The sequence below is a fragment of the Bos indicus x Bos taurus genome, chromosome 2 (assembly GCF_003369695.1).
Source record: "Bos indicus x Bos taurus breed Angus x Brahman F1 hybrid chromosome 2, Bos_hybrid_MaternalHap_v2.0, whole genome shotgun sequence".
Lineage (NCBI taxonomy): Eukaryota > Metazoa > Chordata > Mammalia > Artiodactyla > Bovidae > Bos > Bos indicus x Bos taurus.
The window spans coordinates 58,484,411-58,499,437 of record NC_040077.1 but is presented as its reverse complement, the minus strand read 5'-3'; the positions used below and the strand labels follow the sequence as shown (position 1 = coordinate 58,499,437).

Sequence of the window (15,027 nt, the reverse complement as noted above, 5' to 3'; positions counted from 1 at the left end):
TGACCCTAGGTCAATTAGATAAGCTGTTAGGGGGGACCAGTGAGTTTTTTAGAAAAGTTTTATGCTGCACTGAAGCGGGGGAGTCCCTACCAGGCGAGGCTCGGCCGGGGATGTGGAGCGCGGCAGGCTGAGGGCCAGTGCCCGGCGCAAACGGCGCCGGCTACATTCAAACCACGGCGGCGGATCCGGCCCGGGCCGGAAGTGCTCGGCGCAGAAGGGAGGGAGGGAGGGACTGCCTCGCGAGCCGCCGCCGCCGCGCGCACGCGCGCTCGCGGGCTAGGGCTGGGGCTGGAGTCGCAACTCGGAAGCCGGGGCCCGGACGGGCCCGGAGTGGGGGGGCTGCGTGGGGGCGGGAGCGGCGGAGGCGGCCGCCCCTGGCGGCGGGTTTGTTTATCCCGGGGAAGAAGTTTAGGAGCGGGAGACAGGGGAGAAGGGCGGACTGGGGAGGAGGGATGCGGCTCGGCGGAGGCGGTCGCCACAGGGACTCGCCGCCATCACCTCAGCCGGAGAGGAGCCGCCGCTGGGACTGCCCGCCGCTACCCCTCACGTCCGGGTAGGTGCCCCTCCCCCGCCGCGGTCCCGGCCACAGCGGTGGTCGCTTGCTCCCCGCTCTTCCCTGGGACTCACCTGCACTGGAACCCAGCGGCCTCCTCCCGCATCTCGGCACCCTCCTCTTCCTCGGCCCAGGACCCCCGCTCCTGAGGTGTGCCTCCCGTCCCCCGGACCTCCCTAACCTCTCGAGTGTCTACTTCCCCTGGGAATCATCCCCTCCCCCATTGACTCCCTGCTTCCTTTTATCAGGATCCCCCCGACCTTCCTCCGCAAGCCTTGCCCCTTTGCCTGGCCCAGTCTCCCCCCTTTATAAACTGTAGACCTCCGCGCCCGCCCTTTAATACCTTGTCTGTTTCCCCACCCTGAGTCCTGCCTAGAGCGAGAAACTGCCCTCCACCCCCGCGTTCACGTCCATACCTCCTTATCCGAAAAGTATATACACTTGAAAGTATCTCCATTACCCCGTTTCACGATGAATTCTCAGCTCTCCAGCCGGACCTCTCGGTGCCTCCACCCTGGTGGCCCTGCCCTCAATCTCCCTACCCCCAGATATGCATTGCCCTCTCAGAATTCTCTCTCACCAGGGACATCAGACGGACTCTGCGGGTCAGGGTCCACGACGTCCTGACTTACCATCTTTCTGCTCCCTCTGCCATCATTTCCCCTCACTCTTGAATCTATGCATTTGTGTAACTGAATTACAGAAAGGCAAGGGGATGGGCAGGATTTTCTCCTTCAAAGCAGTAGGTCGAGTAGAAATAGGATTCACCTTCTGCTTATCCCAACTTTTGGCATCTTTCTCTGTGAATAGTGTCTTTCACAGCCAGACTTCTGAAGCTTCTGGTGCTTTGTATTTAAAAGACTACTGGGCCTATATTATTTCATTATAATACTCATCTTCCTAGTTTTTCCATAAAACTGATGAACCTCCTGTTTCTTAGACTGGAAATTTAACTAATAAAAAAGTTCATACTTTGAAGCATTACATCTCTCCTGTCATAATGGGGAAGGTGGAATATTTCGAATTATCATCCTACTATTTTGAGATAAATGGTGTCCAGTGCTTAAGAACTCAGACTCTAACTGAACTGTCAGGATCTAAATCCCTGCCTTTCCATCTACCATATCTGGCCTTGAGCAAGTTATTTAATCTCTTGGTGCCTCATATTCTTACAGTTGTAGAATGTGGATAGGAGTGTACTTCATAAAATGGTGGTGATAATTGCATAACTTAATTCAGGTAAGATACAACAGTGCCTGATAAAAGTTCAATAAGTGTTCTTTATCATCATTTCTTAGCTTGATTTGGCTATTGGTAGGTTAATTTTGAGAGAGGAAGTGGAGGGAAGGAAAGCTGTCTTTTGCTTTTTTTATTTTAACAGCTTTTTTGATGTAGGTATGATTCATATTTTGTTTCTGTATAAAGTAGTTCCTTCTGGTGTGAAGAGTATAGTTTTAGCTCCTTATTTTCAGGTAAGTTACCAGGCTATACGTTGTATCATTTTCAAGTTATCTATTTGGAAATTTAAAATTATCTTTGTTTTGGGAGTAACTGAAATTGTGCAGCATATTTATCATAGGGAAAAATGAGGATTTTACTGAGGAAAATTAAATACTCAAAACTGATAAGATACTTCATACCTGCTTGTCCTTTATGTTGAATTGCTACTAAGGCTAGAGCTTTGGCTTCATTCAGAAGACATTGCTTTTCTCTTGTTGACGGGTTTTATTCACATGACTGTGTCTTAATGTTCCCCAAGTTTTACTCTTTAAAATCCTGACTAATTTTGTCATATTTGCTCGCTTCCTGTGCATTGTTTTCTTGATACTTTTTTCAAACAACTCACTTCTTTGAAAAGTCCAAATAAGTTCTGTTAACTTAATGTTGTTATAAGTAGTAAAAGTTTGGAATCACAATTTGCTGTCCTAATTACACATAAAAACATGTGCATATGGAACTTTCAAATATTTTGCCTATGTATAGCTTAAAATTTTTTTTTTTTTGTATCACCAATGGAATGTTCTTTAAACTTTGGGTGACACTGCCTCTGCTGCTTATGCTATTCCTTGACCTAGAATAACCTTTGCTCTTTCCCCTGCATATCCAAATTCTACCTATCTTCCACCTCTTACTGTTTCCACATAGTTCCTGCCAACATTGGTTTCTATTTCTTGGCTTTCCTACTGTCTGTATTCTGCATTTTTGGCTTTAAATAATATAGACTCCCCCAGTTCAAGAAAAATGAATCTGGTAGAATCATACTTTTAAAGTTCATAGAAACTTTGAAGGGGTGGAATGAAATTAACAATTAGTAGCTACTTTGTGCTAAGCACTATTCCTTTGGTTTTGAAAAGAACCATTCTTTCCAAAAATATTTAATGAGCACCTACATCATGCAGTCCATGGGGTCGCTAAGAGTCGGACACAACTAGGCAACTTCGCTTTCACTTTTCATCTCATGCATTGGAGAAGGAAATGGCAACCCACTCCAGTGTTCTTGCCAGGAGAATCCCAGGGACGGGGGAGCCTGGTAGGCTACCGTCTATGGGGTCACACAGAGTCGGACACAACTGAAGTGACTTAGCATAGCATAGCATAGCATACATCATGCCAGACTTTGGGGAATACAAAAGAGCAGCCCTTTTCAGCAGGGGTTCCAGTAACTATCAGGCCCTATTGCTCTAAAGCATCCGAAGTATGTAATGAATTAAACTGCTCTTCAATGCACCTAGATTGGTGCTAGCTCTGCCCTATGCTGGAGAAAGAACTGAGGAAATAGTCACTTAACTCAGTTTCTGTAGGGTTTAAGTCCTCTGAGAAAAGTTCTATTAGAGAATAATAATACGGACTTTTTTTTTTTTTTTGTAATTTATATCTTAATGTGGCACTGACAGACAATAAGCAAGCAAGAAGATAAAATTATCTTCTAAGAGCGCTAGTAAAATGTTAAAGATAATGATAATCACTAATACTTCTAAAGCACTGGGCCAGCCATTCTTTCAAATGATTTATATATATTAACTTGTTTAAACCTCAACAATCCCCCTTTGAAGAGCCTTAATTATATTTCCATTTCACAAATAAGGAACCTGAGAATCAGATTACTTCCACAAAATCACACAGCCTAAGTAAGCAGTGGAGCCAGGTCATATGGTTGTAGAGTCTATTATCCTTTGTTGCCTCTCAGATCTTCCAGTTCTTCGTTGGTTACTTTAAACAAGATTCTTCACCTTTCTGGAAAAAAAAATTTATTTTGTAAAAATCTCAGCAGTGGGGTTTACCTGTCTTTTGTAATTAATCCTAGGGGTAGTGGGAAGCCATTGGAGAATGTCAAACAGCTGAATAAGTTGCTTAAATTTTTGCTTTAAAACCATCACTTGGCCGCTCTGTTGAGGACGTATTGGAGATAAGCAATAGTAAAAGCAAGGAGACCAGTTAGGCCAGTGCTTCTCAAACTTATCTGCGGTAAAGGATCTGTTTTGTTTTGTTTTACTTTATAGTTTGTGTGGTATTTTGGTAATGTACAATAAAATGGATATTGTGGCAGTGTCTGTCAAATTGCTCTAAAAATTTCTGAGTGCTCTCTGTTGCTGTATTTACCTTGTGTCACACCAGTAACAGAGTTTGTGGATCAGTATGGGTCTACAAATCACACTTTGAGCAGAACTGAATTCAGCTATTTTTGTAATTTAAGCAAAAGGTAATGAAATCTTGGTCCAGACTTGGCAGTGATAAAGTAGCTGAATTCGACAAATATTTGAGAAGTAAAGTTAATAGAATTAGGTGGTGGATTCGATTTGGAGGTCTAAGGAGAGGAGAAGGCTGATTTCCAGGGTTGGTGGTTCTTGTGCCTAATACAGGGGAATACTGGGGAGAGGAGAGCAGTTTTGTGTTAGTTTCTGGTAATAGAGGACATGCTGATTGTAGTTCAGTGGGGAATAATCAGTATATAGCTGTTAATGGATGTCTTAATGTGGAAGGTGGGGGATGAGATTGCCTAAGCAGAAAGTACATAGAGAAGATAAAGGAATGTGGCCCCCTACGACTCTTCAGTATTTAACATTGAGAAGAAGAAATGGAGCAAAGGGGACAGAGAAGATATAGCCAGAGGTTGAAGGAGATTTTCCTTAGCAACACTGAAGCCAAGGCAATAGACCAAAAAAGGAGGGTGTGGCTAATCTATGTTGATTGAAGCTGAGAAATCAATTAAGTTGGAAATTAGAACACAGGGCTTCCCTGGTGGCTCAGTGGTAGAGAATCCACCTACCAATATGGGAGATGCAGGTTTGATCTGTGGGTCAGGAAGATCCCCTGGAGAAGGAAATGGTTAACCCACTTCAGTATGCTTGCCTGGGAAATCCTATGGACACAGGAGCCTGGTGGGCTGCAGTTCATGGGGTCACAAAAGAGTGAGACGTGACCTAATGACTTAAACAACAACAAAGAGTACACATTGTATTTTATGGGCAAAACATTTTATGTCTCGGTTGCCTGTCCGTCCATTAACTATTTGATTATGAATTTTGTTTTTTGTTTTTTGAATTTTGTTCATTTAACTGTCTGCCAAAGCAACAGTTACAGATTTAGGGTAAAATGTTATCTATAACATGAGCCATGTCTTCCTTCCTGAGCTCAGAGCCATGTTTCTGTTTATCACTATCTGGGTGTTCTATAAGCATCTCAAACTCATTCATTCATTCATTTAGAATATATTCAAATAGAATATAGTTTTTAAGTACTATTTATCAAGTATTAACTATTATTAGAGTTTTCGAAATTCACTTAGACCTCAGAGTCTAGGGGCAGTGGACAGTTAAATGTTGTGTAGTGTGATTAGTGCTATCATAGCAGTTTATTCAGGTTGCCTTGTAAGCAGAGAGAAGGTGCCTTAGGGAAAGCTTTCAAAAGAAAGTAGACCATTGGGCAGTACATTTTGGAAGGACAAATGGAGGGATGGAAAGGGCAATGCAGGGGTAGAGGAGTTTATTTTGAAAGCTTGCAAAGGCAAGGGATTGTGGCCGTCACGTATGGGTGGTAGATGAGAGAGTTTGGCCATACCATCCAGAAGTTTGTTTCTTGAACTTGAACATCTTTCTGTTTGCTGTTTTGATTAATATCATCACTACCTATTTAGCCACCAAGCACGGAGATAGCTTCTGAATACTTTCAAAACATAAGGATTTTCTTTGTTATTGTCCTAGGTGGTGTTTTGTTTTTGCTGGTTAGCTTTATATTTTATAACCTATATTTATAGGATCATTAAGTAACTGATAGTATAACTTGAATATTTTGGTTATATTTTAATGGTTTTCTTTTTTGGATGGGAGAAATTTTATACATACAACTTTTTCTCAAATTTAGAGAATTAAAATTAAGGCCTTGGTAAGGATTGCTAGGAGTTTACTCCTATCCATCAGATATATGGTCAGTGATCATACTTTGGGTCTCAGTGGAATAATAGCAGTCCCCTGATACCGTAAATGCTATTTTAGATAGTCTAAATGGTTACATCATAGTAGAACACAGTTTATTTTCAGGGATTCCTTCACAAAGAATGTTGTAATTGGCAAAACCTTAGTTGACAAGAAACAAGTGTATTAGAAAGAGAAATTATGTTAAAATGGGCTTTGTTGTTGTTCAGTCACTAAGTTGAGTCTGCCTCTTTGATTTCAGTTCACTCAGTCGTGTCTGACTCAACCCCATGGACTGCAGCACACCAGGCCTCCCTGTCCCTCACCAATTCCCAGAGTTTACTCAAACTCATGTCCATTGAGTAGGTGATGCCATCCAACCATCTTATCCTCTGTCGTCCTCTTCTCCTGCCTTCAATCTTTCCCAGCATCAGGGTCTTTGCAAGTGTGTCAGTTCTTCACATCAGGTGGCCAAAGTATTGAAATACTGACTCTTTGCAACCCCATGAACTGCAGCATACAAGGCTCCCCTGTCCTCCACTATCTCCCAGAGTTTGCTCAAGTTCATGCCTGTTACATCAACCATCTCATCCTCTGCCGTCCTCTTCTTTTGCCAGCATCAGGGAGCTCTTTTCCAGTGAATATTCAGGATTGGTTTCCTTTAGGATTGACTGGTTTGATCTCCTTGCGGTCCAAGGGACTTGAAAGCGTCTTCTCCAGCAACACAGTTCGAAAGCATCAATTCTTCGACACTCAGCCTTCTTTATGGTTTACCAACACAGTAAATAAAGGTTCTAGAAGACATCTGTTTTAAAAAAAACAGGATAGTCTCTATCAAAAATTTTGCTTCTGATAACCTTTCTTAAGTTTTTGTAGAAACATCATTAGATTATTCTAATCTGCTAAGGTAGTCTTCCTTCCATTTTATATTAAGAAAATTGTAACTTAAAAAAAAGTGCTTTTATTAGTTCCTACTGTCTTTTGCTCCTCTTCTCCCTGGCTTTTAGTTTTTTAAATCTTAATAAATTCTTGTACGACAACTATATATTTTTTGTATATTATGGTTCTTACAGGTACACTTTCCCAAGTCTTTTATTTATATATACATATGTAGAACTCTTCAGATATTCTTCAGACTTACCTACATGTTCTAAATGAGGACAGGATAATTATTAGCATTAAATTCTGAATTATATAACTATGTGAAATAGAACTTTACATACATAAAAAATAGTTTTTTAAAAATTTGATCTACAGATATAAAATAGCATTGCCTCAAACTATGGCTGGGATAGGTTGTTTATACACTTAAAGCATAAGTAATATAGGAATAAAATAATTAAGAATAACAGATACAAAAGAAGAGAGGTTTCACTCTGCTATTAGGTGATGCAGTATCTCAGAGGTTGTAGTGTAACTGAAAAGTAGTATGAGGCTTTTAAAATCTTATTTGAAATTTAATACACCATTAAAGAAGATGCCATTGTTTCCTGTCTGGGTATATTTACAGAACAAATTTTCAGTTTTGTGAAAGTTCATTTCCCTCCTGCCCTATCAAAATTAAGTGATTTTTAAGGTAAAGTGTACAGTTGGGTTTTTTTTTAATTGAATTTTTTAGTTGTAATCTGGATGCAGTTTTGGTGTTTTAGTGGGAAATTACCCTGAAAGGTAGCTTTAACCACTAAGACAAAAGCAGACAAAGAAAAAATTGAACATTATTCATCCTGAAATTATCAAGGCAAATATTGACAGGAATATTTAAATAAATTGAATTTTTAAAAAACATTTGTTTATGGACTACACTAGTTCTTTTTTGCTGTGTGTGGGCTTTCTCTAGTTAAAGCAAGTGGAGCTACTCTTGGTTGCAGTGTGTGGGCTTCTCATTGGTGGCTTTTCTTGGTGTGAAGCACAGGCCCTAGGCACACGGGCTTCGCTCGTTGCAGCACATGGACTCAATAATTTCAGCTTTCCGGCTCGAGAGTTGGGGGCTCAGTAGTTATGGTGCAGGGGCTTAATTGCTCCGCAGCTTGTGGAATCCTCCCAGATCAGGGATCAAACCCATTTCCCTTGTTTTGGCAGGCAGATTCCTATGCACTTTACCACCAGGGAAGTCCTGAATGAATTGAACTTTATTTAAATTTTTTTGGTGGCCACTCTTAGGATCAGTTTAAACCTTTGTTAAGCAGTTAGCTATGCAATATGGCCATTAAGTTTAACATGTCCAGTTTTGTTAGAGTAGTTCAAGTAGGGCATGGGCATACACTGAGCGTATTTGATCAGTTCTGGTTGCATTCAAGGTATATTTTTTAAAAAACTGAAGAAACTTAGGTGAGCATTTTTATCAGTGGCGTTTGAGAACTGGCTTGAATCAAGTGGTACTGGTGAGGTATCTTGATTTATGCTTTCCTGTTGATTTTATTTTCTCAGGTATCTCATTTTGGCTGTTATTTTGGCTGCCAGCTTTTTTCCCACCCAAAATTCTTTATTTCTTCATCAAATTGTATAATGAAACTAGTTATTTTTTCCTAGCAGTATATAACCAGGTTAGTTCAATGTGGGCCTGAGAAAGTGACAACTTACTCCAGTGGAATTTACCTTACGTTTACCTGGAATTTTGTCATAGATCATTTTGGGGAAGAAATACCCTTTTTAAAGCCCCTGTACCAGACCTGTGAGGTAATTTAGATATTTTGTCTTACTTACTTAGCACTAACCCATGAGGGCCACAGCTTTTGAAGTGTACTTGCCAGCAGTTACCAGATGCACTGTTGTTTTATGTGTGCCAGAGAGAGAGCACTGTCAGTTGCAGTTGTAAAATGCTATCAGTTTCAGACATACTAAAATATATGTATATAAAAAGATGGGTATCTTAGAATTTGTGAAATGTGCCGTTAGTGCTATTTCACTTTGTGGTTATCACCCAAGATCATCAACATAACTAGCCTCCCAACATCAAGTGAAGTCAGGATAAATTTAGTTTTACTTTACCTCAGAGATCTCTAGACAGTATAGCATAGAAGTTAAGAGTGCATCCAGTCTGCTTTTTAATAGCTATCTGACTTTAGGTAGGTTACTTAGCGTCTCTGTCTCAGTGTTCTTATCTGTAAAATGGAAAGGATCACCGTACCTACCTTGTAAGAGTTGTTATAAGAACCAAATGAGTTTTATTTACATTTAGAGTAATGCTTTCCACATAAATCACTTTGTGTAAATGTTGGTTAATTAAAAACAGTTAAATAAGATTCTTATTCTTAATCTAAGAATAAGGAGATGCTTAAAAGGAAGGGGGAAAGGATCTAATAGTTCATTATTATTTTGTGCATACAACAGAGATTAAAAGTATTTTACTAATTTGTCTTTGAAAGTCTAATGTATTCGTAAGATTGCAGTCTTGACGATTTTGATACTTAAATTCATAAAAATAATACCACTGTATAAGGATTCAGTGAAATCCGCTTTCCTTTCTGTTATGACATATTTAATCAGAATATTGATGTGCTGTGACAGATGTCTTAAATATAACCTGTTATATACTTGTGATTCCTGTCAACCTCATAAGGAATTCATTCAGAAATGTTTTTAAGAGTTTCAATATTAAAGAACTGTATTTAAGACATCTGGCTTCTGCACTGTGAAATATATGGAGGAAAAGTTTTTATTTTTATATATGAGGCAGTTTTTATTTTAGAAGTTTTAATATGTACGTGATTTTGTTGCTTCACTTTTTTTTTTTTGGCCGTACCAGGTGGCATGTGGGATCCTACTTCCCCGACCAGGGATCAAACCCGTGCTCCCGCCCCCCCAGCATTGGAAGCACAGTTTTAACCTCTGTACTGCCAGAGAAGTTCCTATTGCTTCATATTTTTTTAGGTTTATTTCTTTCTTTTTGGCTGCACTGGGTGTTCCTTCTTGAGCCAGGGCTCGCTCTAGTTGAGGGGGCTACACTCTGTTTGCAGTGTATGGGCTTCTCACTGCAGTGGCTTTTCTTGTTGGGGAGCATAGGCTCTAGGTGCACAGGATTCAGTGGTTGCAGCACGTGGGCTTAGTTGCTCTGTGGCATATGGGATCTTCCTGGGCCTGGGCTTAGTTGCTCTGTGCCATATGGGATCTTCCTGGACCAGGGATCAAATTCATGTCCTGTGCATTGGCAGGTGGGCTCTCAGCCAGTGGACCACCGGAGAAGTTCCTTGTTGCTTCATTTGAGATTTAAAGTCTTGTCATTTACCCTGATGTAAAAATAAGCCCTTCCTTTGAGCTTCTTGGTATTTCCCCTTTTCCCACTTTTGCCTTGTTTTTATTTCTTTTTGTTTTACACTCACATCATTCATTTATTCCATAAATTGACCAACTGTTAAATGCTGGATTCTGTATTTCAGTAATAAATTGGAAATAGCCCTTGACCTGGAAGACTCACTATTTGGGATTTATTACTACTGTTTAGTCATTCAGTGCATAGGCACAGTACTGAAGACTTGATATATCCACTCTTCTTGTTTCAATCCTCATAACTACCCTGCTAGGATAGGTCATTACTTTTCAAATGTTTCCATTAAATAAATGGCAGAGAAGAGTGCCCTTTTAGGTGGTGAAGATCTGAGTGTGGACAAGGTAATGTGGAGAGGGAGAGCTTTGGTGTTAAAATTCTTTTCAGATTAGTGTCTTGTCCTAAAAATGATTTGACTGTTGCATTCTGTTACCTTAATATAGCCTTCTTTGTTTTAATGTAGAAATGGTTTAGATTAGCATGAGGGAGGATTTTTTTTTTCAAGTGTTCTATCCCAGTTTTGGCATGGAGGAGACGTGGCACTGGGAATCAGATTGTGTTATAAATGTTTAGCCATCAAAGTTGCTTATTTATTATATATTGATTTGCTTTTCCAATTTTAGGTAGACTTTTATTGGAATGTAACATACGTTCATGGACATGCATGTAACATCATACAGCAACAACACCCTTGTGTATGGCTTCTTAAATCAATTTTTATGTGATCCATCGGTATAGTGTGGTAGCTTCTTCATTCTCTTTCTATTGTATTCCATCCTGTTGTATGACTGTGTATATATAAATACTGTAATTTATCCCTTCTACTGTTGATGAACATCTTGGTGGTTTCCAGTTTTGAGTCACAATGCCTAATGTCCCTATATTCTTGTACATATCTTTTGCTGCACATGTGCACATAATTGCTGTAGTAGAATTTTTGGATCATATGTGCTTTTGTTCCATTTCAGTTTATATTACCCAGTGTTTCCAAAGTGTCTTTTCAATAGTGAATGAGGGTTCTATTTGTCCCACATACTCTGCAACATTTGCTTGATATTGTTTGATTTATTTAGCTGTTCTGGTGGGTGTAAAGTGGTATGGCTAGTTTTTCAAAATATACGTGATTCCTTTCTTCAGGCATACTCACATACCCCTCCCGTGTGCACACCAAAGGAAAATAGAGACTTGTATAAAACTCATCAAATGATTCTGGTTGCCTTGTCAGTTGGTAAGATGCAGAGTATAAAACAATTGTAAGTATGATTTAAGGAAAATAATGCTGTCATGAAAATTTCAGCTTCACTATATAGTCTACTGACTTTCTGATAAATGGTGCATTTCTGCCTAGCTGTTGCTAAACATGGGAAAGGTTTTAGGATTTTGCAAGCTGGCAAAAAGTTGTGTAGGCCCTTTTATTGAGTTAGTCTGTAGGATTGCCCCAAAGCTCTAATTATGCAATGCTGAAATGCACTTGCTCTTGACTGTCTACCCAGATTGTAGGTTGTGTTCATTCATTTTGTGAGGTTTTGCTGCCCCTTAAATAAAGGAAGTGCTGTCTACACAGCCAAGCTTACTCAATTTTCAGAACTTGAAAGTTGAGCAAATTTTACCAAATGCTCACAGCTTGCTATGTTGTTTTAGACTTAATTTTCTGTTATATGTGAAATCTTTCTTGTGTCACAGAAGACAGTATTGCTACTAGTATTTTTTTTTAAATTATCAGATTGTATAGCAAATACCAAGGATGTGACAAATATTTTTACCTGTGTATCTTTTTGAGGCTTAGGATGTGGTAAGTCTCTTCTCATGCCCCAGTGAATATAGATCATGTTAGAATCATATGTAGGGAAGCACCATTCCTGAATCTTTCAGAAACCATAATTAGTTGTTGATTTCTTCCGTTAAAACACTCATAGAGATTCATAACTGCAGATGAACTCATAGTTTTCCCTTTTTAACATTGTCTTAGGCATTTGTAGAGCTAGTATTTTAATATCTGGTCTTATTTTTTAACTGCTACAAAGTACTGTTCCTGGGTAGTGCAGCTCTTTGATTAATACTGGTGCTCTACATATTCTTGACTAGCTACTGATTTGCTAGTCATAAGAATCTTGAAATTATTAGCTTATCATGAGAAGAGCTGAGATGGCATTCATGTAGTTAAAGTGTTCTCTTGAGGTATAAGAACATCTATTTTGCAAAGCTTTTCCTTGAGAGGTCAGGGCTGGTGGGTAGATGGCAATAGCCTCCTTTTATATACTCTAGGTTGACCATGTGTTACATCATTTCAAAAACACTGAATTAAAACCCAGGGTCTCTTAACACAGTGTTCTTCATGGATCAGCTTCATTTCTTTCTCTTTCAACTTCTTTTCTCTTTGTCTGCCCCCTTCCCCCCCTTTTTTTTTCATCTTTTTTTCCCTCTGTAAACTAAGCAGCTATACGAAATGTTTTCCTTTAAGGAGGATTAAGCCATTTTAATGGTTATAGACATGCAGGGTATAAAGATATAGACAATTTCTTTCCCCTAGATTTTATAATTTAAGAGTTCCTAAAAGTTGTAGTTCCTCATATCTTTCTCAAAGATGATGATTTTTCCTAATTTTGTCTAGGTTAGTACTAGTTTATGTCTTCTGTCCCAGCATCTTGTCTGACTTAACATTTGTAATGTCTAATTTTTAATGAAATATTGTTAACAACTGCTTTAAAATAAGCCTTAGTAGTTTGGTAGAATTTTTATTTCTAGCTGCTGCCATGGTGTGGTCTAGTGATAGGTAAGAGACATGTGTAATAGTGAGGTCTGTCTTAACAGGTGGTAAAATTTTAAGTACTCCTCTCTTTCCCGAACCCATCTCAGATACATTATAACCAGTGACAGTATCAGGGTGGGGCTCTCCATGATTAGAAGTGGGCTTGGACATTAATGATAAGGAGCAATTACCTCCTCTTGGTCTCAGGTGATGGTAAGAGACTTGATGTCTCTGCCTTCATCTCTTTGGGCACCAGCCTGTTGTTCCATGTTCATGCAGCTTACAAGATTCATGAAATTAGAATGATGGCAGCAAGTGGTATCAGTGGAAAATTGTAGGTTATATAAGCTGAAATTGTGGTTGAGTGGTCCTGGAATAGAATGGGTAAGCAGCATTTTTTAGTAGAGCTTTGTGTGATGGTGGAAGGGTTCAATGATCCCCACATTCCATTATTGGTAGCCTTTGGTCACTTGCATCTATTGAGCACTGAAAATGAGTCTAGTACAACTGAGGAGCTGAATTTCTAGTTTAAATATTTTGTTATTTGGTAAGACTTTTTTATTAGCAGTTCTACTTGATCTGCTTTAGCTAGGTATTTGCCTCCCTGACCTTATCTATGTTTCTTCACTGCCTGGCTGATTTAGGTTCTTAATGAATGTTTGCTCACTAAATGCTAGATGAACGTGAAATTGTTCCAGTGTCCTGGAATTCTAGAACAAAGAACATTGCTTCAGTTCAGTTCAGTCTGTTCAGTCGCTCAGTCGTGTCTGACTCTTTGTGACCCCATGAATTGCAGCACGCTAGGCCTCCCTGTCCATCACCAACTCCTGGAGTTCATTCAAACTCACGTCCGTCGAGTCGGTGATGTTATCCAGCCGTCTTATCCTCTGTCATCCCCTTCTCCTCCTGCCCCCAATCCCTCCCAGCATCAGAGTCTTTTCCAATGAGTCAACACTTCGCCTGAGGTGGCCAAAGTACTGGAGTTTCAGCTTTAGCATCATTCCTTCCAAAGAACACCCAGGACTGATCTCCTTAGACACTTTTTAAAAAGTGACTTGAAAACTAATAAAAGTAAACTACTGTGTTTTGTTTTTGGCCATGCCACTTGGTTTACAAAATTTTAGTTCTCCCACTAGGAATTGAGCCCTGGCCATCAGCAGTGAAAGCACGAGTCTTAACCACTGGTTCACCAGGCAGTTGCCATGTTTTTTACTGTAATTAAATGAGAAGGAGGAGAACTTTGAAGAAAAATGACTTATGATTTTTAAAAAATAATACCTTGTGGAGGCTAAAGCTTTAATCAAATGTTTATTCATATTTTCCTAAAATAAAAGAGATGAGGGGAAGAGTAGGAAAAAGGAGAGGGAAGGGAGGAAATACAGCTTTTATTATGGATGAATGTTTTAGGACTCAGATAAATCTGAACAATGCCTAGGGTTAATGTAAGTGGATCAAGAATTGGCAACTAACTGTGCAGAAACTACTGTAAGTATTTTATGGACCTTATCTCTTAACACTCATTATATTCTTTCTGAATGAAAAATTATTCCCTTTCTGAGGATGAGAAAGGTAAGGGCCAGAATGAGAAAGTAACTTGTTCAAGAGTTATAAAATCTAAAAAAGTTTTTTTTTTTTTTTTAATTTGCATTATGTCATGTACAGATCTTTTCCTATGTGTCCATTTTGATGAGTTTTGACAGGTATATTCACCTATGTAACAGCCCAATCAAGATATAGGATCATTTCCATTACTCCAGAAAGTTCTCTTGAAGATTATGCAATTTTTAAGAGACACTTTGGGCATCAGTTTATCTTTGTACAGCTACACCTCCATGTTACTTGCGTTAAAAGGGAGGTGGAAGCTGTTAGAGATAAGCAGTGTGAGAGCAGCAGCATTCATAGCTCAGTAATAGCTGATGAAGAGCCAAATGATAAAGGTTAAAAAAGCAAAAACAACCTCAAAAACATATTAAGGCAAATTTAACTGTTCTTCATAATTCATGAGATTATTACTATTTTGTAAACTAGTTCTATTTTTGAATTTTATATG

At 39.3% G+C, this 15,027-nt stretch overlaps 1 protein-coding gene across 4 annotated transcripts in view; it reads left to right on the top strand.

Moving 5' to 3' along the window:
• The first annotated feature begins 324 nt into the window (after positions 1 to 324).
• Positions 325 to 15,027, top strand: part of SPOPL (speckle type BTB/POZ protein like) — a 52,989-nt gene continuing 38,286 nt past the window's right edge. For 2 of the 4 annotated variants that reach the window (XM_027561724.1, XM_027561726.1), the window contains exon 1: positions 325 to 553. The gene's annotated coding sequence lies outside the window, so the exon portion shown is untranslated. The remainder of the gene's footprint in view (positions 554 to 15,027) is intronic. The other 2 variants (XM_027561725.1, XM_027561723.1) reach the window with 2 other exon arrangements.